The sequence below is a fragment of the Lactuca sativa genome, chromosome 3 (genome assembly GCF_002870075.4).
Source record: "Lactuca sativa cultivar Salinas chromosome 3, Lsat_Salinas_v11, whole genome shotgun sequence".
NCBI classification, from domain to species: Eukaryota; Viridiplantae; Streptophyta; class Magnoliopsida; order Asterales; family Asteraceae; genus Lactuca; species Lactuca sativa.
In genome coordinates this window covers 118,347,333-118,355,715 of record NC_056625.2, presented here as the reverse complement: position 1 = coordinate 118,355,715, position 8,383 = coordinate 118,347,333, and positions in this window count along the sequence as shown.

The following is an 8,383-nucleotide window of genomic DNA, read 5'->3' as shown; positions in this document are numbered from 1 at the left end:
TAGATATACCCATATCTACTATAATCATCGGTGAAAGTCACATAGAAGTGGCTCGCATCCCTTGTGGTGGATCTAAAGGGCCCACACACATCGGTGTGTATGAAATCCAATAAACCCTCACCCCTTTCACAAGTGCCAGTGAAGGGTGACTTGGTCACCTTTCCATGTAAACAAGACTCATACACGTCATCATCCCTAAGGTCAAATGACTCCAACACTCCATCCTTTTGGAGTTGGGCTACGCGTTTCTTGTTGACATGTCCAAGATGACAATGCCACAAGCATGCTTTATCCAAACCATTGGATGAATCAACACACACTACATCATTTCCTAAGTTATATATAACCATCACAGTTTCATATATTCCATTACAAGGCAATGCTTCAAAATAAAAGACACCATAAAGATAAGCAGTAATAGAACCCTTTTCATTATCAAATGAATATCTAAAACCTTGTCTATATAAACCATGAAATTAAATGATGTTTCTTGCCATATCTGGCGAATAACAATAATTATTTAAATCTAATCCTAATCCACTACTGAGCATTAAAGAGTAAACTCCGATCTTGGTGATAGGCGACGATCTTCTGTTCCCCATGATCAAATTTATCTTCCCATGCTCCACATCCCTATTTCTTCTTAGGCCCTACAAATCAGATCAAATGTGAAAACCACATCCTGTATCAAGTACCCAAGAAATGGCATGTGAGGAATCATTAGATTTAATAGTGTAAACACCTGCGTAGGATGGATTGATCTTCCCATCCTTGATTGCTTGCAGATACTCTGGTCAGCTTTGTTTACAATGCCCTATCTTATGGCAGTGGTGGCACTCTGCCTCCTTGGGGTTTGAGTAGGGTTTAGCAGAACCAACTTTGGTTCCACTAGAAGAGGTACCATCTTGGGACTTTCCTTGTGATGGCTCTTTGAGGGAGCCTTCCTCTTATTACCCTTCCCTTGCCCAATTTCCATGACAAGGGCAACAACAGGAGTAGGAGTTGATGCAACAAACTTATCCTTGAGATTTCTGTCAGCAGTCCTTAGCAAGCCTTGAAGCTTGCTCAAAGCGACCTCTTCCTTATTCATGTGGTAGGTCATGCGGAACTGGTTATAGCAGGGAGGCAAGGAGGGAAGGATGATGTCAATTTCCAGCTCTTCATCAAAGTTAACATTCAACTTTAGCAGTTGATCGACATATCTCTACATCTTTTGCAGCTGAGCTGTAAGGGACTCTCCATTACCCATTCTGGTAGTGATCATCGAAGTGATGATCTCATACCTTTCTTGCCTAGTGCTCTGGTGGTACCGGTCCAGCAAGTATTTATGCATTTCATAGGGATACATGTCCTCATAGGACTTCTGGAGTTCTGCAGTCATAGTCGCCAGCATGATGCAATGGACCTTCGTAGAATAACGCTCATGAGCCTCAAAGGCCGCGATCTCTTCCGCAGAGGCAGTGTTGACGTTGATTTCCTTCAGCTTCTCATCGAGGAAATACTCTTTGTCCTCGTAACGAGTGACCATTCGGATTTTGCAGATCCAATCATTGAAATTGGACCCGTCGAAGATCACTCTCCCACACAAGCTCATGTGTGAGAACGAGCCAGAGGAATTCGAGCTGGAAGCGTTGTTGTTGACGTTCGACATATGAAAAGGAAAAACAACAAAGTTTGATTAGAAATGAATCCCCAATTAAACACCCAAATGAGAAATTAGGGCTAGGATCCAACAACATTATTTACAAATCAAAAAAGGGATGTCGTAATCTAACAAGTAAATAATTTGAAGGTAAGTGAATGACGATTCACTAATTCTCCACCATGAAAAACGAAATAAAAAAATTATGTTTTAAATGTATTGAAAACTCCTAGATCTTTTGAGATTCATTGAACTTTTCAATGGCATGTTTAAATCTCGATATGCCCTCAAGATTGTGACTGGGATGCCGAGGATCACAAAGCGGGTGTGAATAACCATGCAAATATACATGGTGCCCTCATTGTTACAGTCACATATTCAATGTGTCGGTTAACTACACACGCTCCATCGAACTATGACAAACAATGAGTCACCCTTTGCCACCTTTTCTTAGAACCAAATTAGTGTGCTGGTTAACCACACACGTTCCACTAACGTCTTAGCAAGAGTATAAAGTGTAATTTCACGAAATTGCATCAATTCACTTTTGCCTAAAGTAACTAAGATTGGGAATTTTGAAAAATATTTAGTTAATTTTATAAATTCATTATACTTTTATGAGGAAATGGTTTCCCTATCCTACCCGTTCGTCTAATGAACCTCCACCAATCAAGGAAGCGGTGGGTGAGAGTGGACACCCATTAAACGACCATTTTATAGGCAATAACCTTATACCCCCTTATAGATCGGCTTCGTGAATGAGGTCTACTAATGGTAAGACTAACATTTAAGTTATATATATATATATATATATATATATATATATATATATATATATATATATATATATATATATATATATATATATAAATCTGATAATATTATAAAGTATAAGGTTGAATTTTAAACTTGTAAATTTCTAGGGTTCGAAATTTAAATAGTTCAAATTAAACTTTTAATCAAAAATTTTAAATTTCAAAACTTGAGGTCATGTTTTGAACTTTTCAAAATACATAGGATCAAATAGCATTTAAATTAAACATTTAATTTAATGATTATCTAAATTTGGCATAATCAATTTTATTCACAAGATATTTCATCAAATAATTTAAATAATCAAATATTATCATATAAGGAATTTATTATTCAAATAAATGGCAATTATCTTTTGTTTTGGAAAGGATAAACATATAACAACAATAAAATTCGGATTTTATTAGTCGAAAACGATTTTCGCAATTATCCTTAAGTAAAACAACAAGAAATCCCGAAAATCCCTCTGTCTGACGCTCCGACTCGCCGAGTCCCCTTATGGACTCGTCGAGTTCATTTACTCGTCGAGCCCACATTGGGACTCGCCGAGTCTGCCAGGCAAAGGACCGAAACACTCAATTTTCAAGCAAGAGTGAAACATAAAGCATCAAATATAATAGAAGCCAATCAAGGCTCTGATACCACTGATAGGTTTGAGCCAAAAGAATATCTTATGTGCTCATGCAAACCCTAATGCTTGGGTATAGGTTTCTCTATTGTACATGCAATTCATCCAAGACTTGCAAACCCTAGATCTAGTGTATATAATTCGAAATTAACATAAAAAACAGATCTAGATGATTACCTCTTCTTGAAAAGCTTGAATCTTCTTGTCCTTGGAGCTTAGAGTCCCAAATGTCACTCCTCTAACGGCTTACAAACACCACAAGCAAGAGGTTGATCTTGGAGAGAGGTTGGAAGCTCTTGAAGTCGGCTCTAATACTCTTAGAAGTAGGGTGAGCCAATTTCTGAAGCCTTAAGGGTCTATTTATACTTATGTTGCTAGGGTTTCAGTCAAAACCCTAATTGGATAGCTTAGGCCTTAAGCAATCCAAAGAACCTTCCAAAATAAAGGCCTTGGACGAAATCAGATGGGCTCCCACTCTAAATTTCATCCACCCCTTAAATCCAAAAGGATTCTCAGCCCAAATTAACTATCACACAATTGACAGTTCCAGTCCCCTTTATTTAATTAATCTCTTTTAGCCACATAATTGATTCTTAATTAATTATATTATTCATAAATCATTGTCTAATATTATATTGATTCTTAATTAATTATTGTCTAATATTAATTAAAATTTATGATTTCTCCTTTAATATATTATTCATATAACATATTAATAAATCATAATAATCTCTTTATTCATAAATCATCCTATCATGTTGCTTCGATGAAAGCAACCTAAAAGGACCATGCACAACCGGGTCAAATACTTACCAAATATAGTTACGGGCTTAGAGACTAATCCTACCTGACCTCCATCAGACTCCGCCCGATACGAATCAGTCAGTAACATGTGTTAGGTCCCCTCAACACACTCATCAGTCCTCGCCTAGCATCAGGCCCCACCCGGCACACATACAAATGCATACAATACATGCAAGAGTTACACAAATAGCTAGCATTCTAATAACAATAATCGATGGGCCGGCATTGGTGCCTTCGACCGACTAAAACACTGTGACAAGACTCACCTCGATCCATTGATAAACAAATAACATTCGAGCTGCTGAACAAGAAAATCTCCGTATTAAATCACTATTAATAAAACCCTAATTAACAATTGGGACATAAATCATAATCGAGAGTTCAAATCCTTAATCGCGACTCCAAGGGTAAAAGGTCATTTGACCATTCCCTTAATGGGCTCCTCAATCCATTTCCTAAGCCTAGAATACTTGTTGTGTGTGAAACGAACTAGTTTTAAACCTACTTTTAATTATCAAATGAACACACAAAGGCAATGGACCTATCATTGTGGTATAGTTAAATAAGTAGGGTATCGAACACAGGGAACGGTAAATTAAAACTAAAATAATTTTATCTAAATTAATTAATAAGTAGGGGTTTTCTCTAGTTTTACAAGACTAGAAACTTACTAGCTATCACTTAATCTAAACGCTAGAAAAGCAAAGAATTAACTAGATTCAATAATGGGAAGGACTTCTGTTTAGTTCAACTCAATTGATCCTATGGTTGATATTATGGTAATTTTGCAATGGATTAATTCTTCTATTGGTTACCGATTCAAGTGATTAGATTCACATTCGCTGCACTAATCCTTAGAGAAAATACTAACTCAAACATTGATCAGTTGTCTAATTTATTTTAATTCACTAGATTATTTATTCGGGTTAATTTAGACTTGTAATAGCTAACTAATTTGGTCCTTTAGTTAACTTCTTGTTGATGGTCATCACACAAGCTCATACTTGAATTTACCTATTTTTCTTATTAATTCTAGTTTCATGTTCATTAATCCTAGACATATGATAAAGTGGTCACATAAGCATATGAGGTTGACAATTAAAAGATGTTCATACTATTTAATTATCTTCCTATTAACAGAAAAATAGTTATTATTCACATACAAGGTTCTTTAACAAGCTAAAATCAACAAAATCACCAACATTGAATTAATCCTACCATAAATCAAACCATAGTATCAATATTGTATCCCCAAACAGAAGTTTAAGAGTTTTAGCTCATGATTGAGGTAATTAACAGCAATAAAACGAATTCTAATTGTCTAGCTATAATGGAAAAAGACTAAAACCCTAGATTTAGCATTCTACTTCCATCTAATAATCATTAACTTATGCATGGTTGATCTACAACCATCAAGTTGCAAACTTTATGAACTGAAAACCTCAGAAACATCAAAGGGACAATTCAAAACTTCTAGAATAACATTTACTCACAAGAACTCATTCATGGGACCAAAATATTCTCAAATCTCAACTAGTTCTAGCTCTAAGCACATAATAACCAACGTCAAGACTTTATACCTCTATGAAGCTGAGAAAGATGAATAAACCATGGATCTACAAGATCTAAACTGATTAATGCTCATTCACCAAGCTTCTTCTTCTTCAAGATGTACCAAACACACACCAAAACATCCACAAGGATCAATTCTCTCTAAAAATGGGTTAGGGTTCGAGATAATGCTTTTAGGGACAATGGAGGCTGGTAATTAGAGAACAGTAGGGAATAAGGTTGCTTAAATAGGGTACAAACCATAACAATTAGGGTTTGCATCTAGCTCTGGTACGCCCAGCATACCATATGTCCGCCCAAGTTACTAGGGGGAAAACCATGTGTCCAAAGCTCGCCATGGTACGCCCAGCGTGCCATGATTACGCCCAACGTATTAGGCCAAATCACAAACTCAATAATACTTATATCTTAAGAATTTTTACTTGGAGACCAGGCGTTACAATCCAACTGCAAAGGATACAAAAATTATTCAACAATATTAGTTATAGATATCACCGACAAATTAAGCTCGTCAAAATCAATCAACAACTATCACCAATAGGTCTTGCTACCAATGCTTACACAATAATCAAACAATGACATCCAACTGTGGTGTTATATCCAAAAGGCTACTATTTTAGTTAACAACATTCATCTATGGTACGGGGACTAAACGAAAGACCTTATAGTCCACTTTCCAATGGATGTTAGGGACAATAATCTCACTAGTTGGTATCTTGAACACCTATATAACAGAATTCATATCATAAGAGAACATCAATGAATGTAAGAGTTTCGACAATACTCTTTACTATTAAAGTCTTTGTCAAGTTTTCTTTTACCTATTTTAAGAAAAATAATGTTACATGTAGAACCAATGAGTAATATCGGGTGATAAACTGGTCATAGTTATACCTTCTCATTGGGGAGTAATTTCTTTATTGTCTTAGTGTTTATTTTTACAATACTAACAAAAGTTTGTTATTAATTACATGTGACGAATCAAAATGTTGATTTAAAGGCATGAGTTGTGGTTGAAATTCATTGCTAAAATCAGGAGACGATTCAAAGTAAAATACTATATTGCATAGTCTTTTAAGTTGTACATGTTGTCATTTTTCCCTAGCCTAGTTATACGTAGCTATTGGTGTGTAGCCTATTAAATATCTTAATATAGTATTTTATTATAAGGTTCCAAGTGGCTTAAAGGTGACATAGGAAAAATTATATATATATATATATATATATATATATATATATATATCATTTGCGTACTGTTTTTTCTCTTGTAGATAATTCTTTTTGCTAAAAATAACATTGCTTTGTTATGGGGCATTTTCCTAAAAAGTGAAAATTTTGTGTGTATATATTTATAGCAGCTACCATTGGCAAATTACCACGTATAGAGATATCATCTGGTCTTAGAAGTTATTGATTGTTGATTTGGAAAAATATTGGATACAAACAAGAGTTGAAACACTTACTGAATGGGTTGATAGAAATCTAAAGTCAGATCTATCATTTTTGTTACTTTCTTTCTAAGTGTGTTTGGAATGCAAAAAAAATAATAACATACTTCCATTTTTTGTTATAGCATTATTCATTCATATTTTTTCTTATTACGATATTATAGTTTGCAAAACAAGCCCAATTTTGGCATTGTGAAATTTGTTGTATTTTGGTGACATTGCTACTAACTGGATAGATTTTCTAAATTATAATGTTGTAATAGGAAAAAATGAAAGTAAGATGTTATTATAAAAATTCAGTTAAAGAATATCTTTTTGTTTTAAATGCGAAATATAGTATTATATTTTAACTTATTTTTGTATTATAACATGTTTATTTCTATATATTATAGAATTGTATTTTCAACTTATTTTCTTAATTACAAATTAAACTTTAAAAAGTGTACATGATAATAACGTTATACTTTTAGTTTTGTTCTTATAAAGTTATTTACTTTGAAAAATCTACATCAATAAAAACTTTTTTTTATTTTGATGAAATTAAATTACTTTAATTAGGTAGATATTTCTAAGTACAATACTGTAAAAGGAAAAAAGAAAAAGAAAATTAGATGCTATAATATTAGTTCTTTGATTATTTGAAACAATTTACAATTGTCTTTTCACAAATCCATAGATTGTGATCAATCACCTCTTCTTAATATAGGTCTGGAAACAAAATTAGTAAAATGATGATTATGTCCTGATGATAATAATGATATTGAAAATATGAATATAGACAGAGACAAAGTATTTTCTAAACCTACATTGTTAAAACCTTATGAAAATAGTTCGATTGTGATGAAGATATTGACATAAAACAAAAAAAAAAAGAGATTGAAATAAGAAATTAAATATGTGAATTATTTGTACTTGGAAACAATATTTTCAATAAATTTGAAATGTTACTTTGTATTTGACATAAGATATAGACTTTGTGAAATTTGTTTTTTTATATATAATATTTTATTTTGGATTACAAGTGTATTTTAGTTTGAATAAAGTAAATTTGGAATATATATATATATATATATATATATATATATATATATATATATATATATATAGGTTCAGGTGTTTAAAGTAAGTATTGTGTTATTGTATGCATAAATGTGGGCCAATCATTTCTAAAACTTAAATAAGGACATATAATTGAAAAAAGATTAATTAATCCCTAAAATATTGGATTGCTTTCCTTTAAATCCCTTGAAACGGTTACTGCTTCTTTATCACCGATCCATCCCTTCTTTTTCAACCTAACCGATGCCGATGATTGAAGAAGATAAGAGGCTAGAGCTTTCAGTCGATCCACTTAAAAGATTAGGGCTTTTAAACCCATGTTCCCTTCGATCGAGAAAAGATGGATCTGCCTACATCGTGAATCCTCCAAAGTCCAAACTATTCCGTATCAGGCCAAATGTAGGTGTCTCCGGCCAC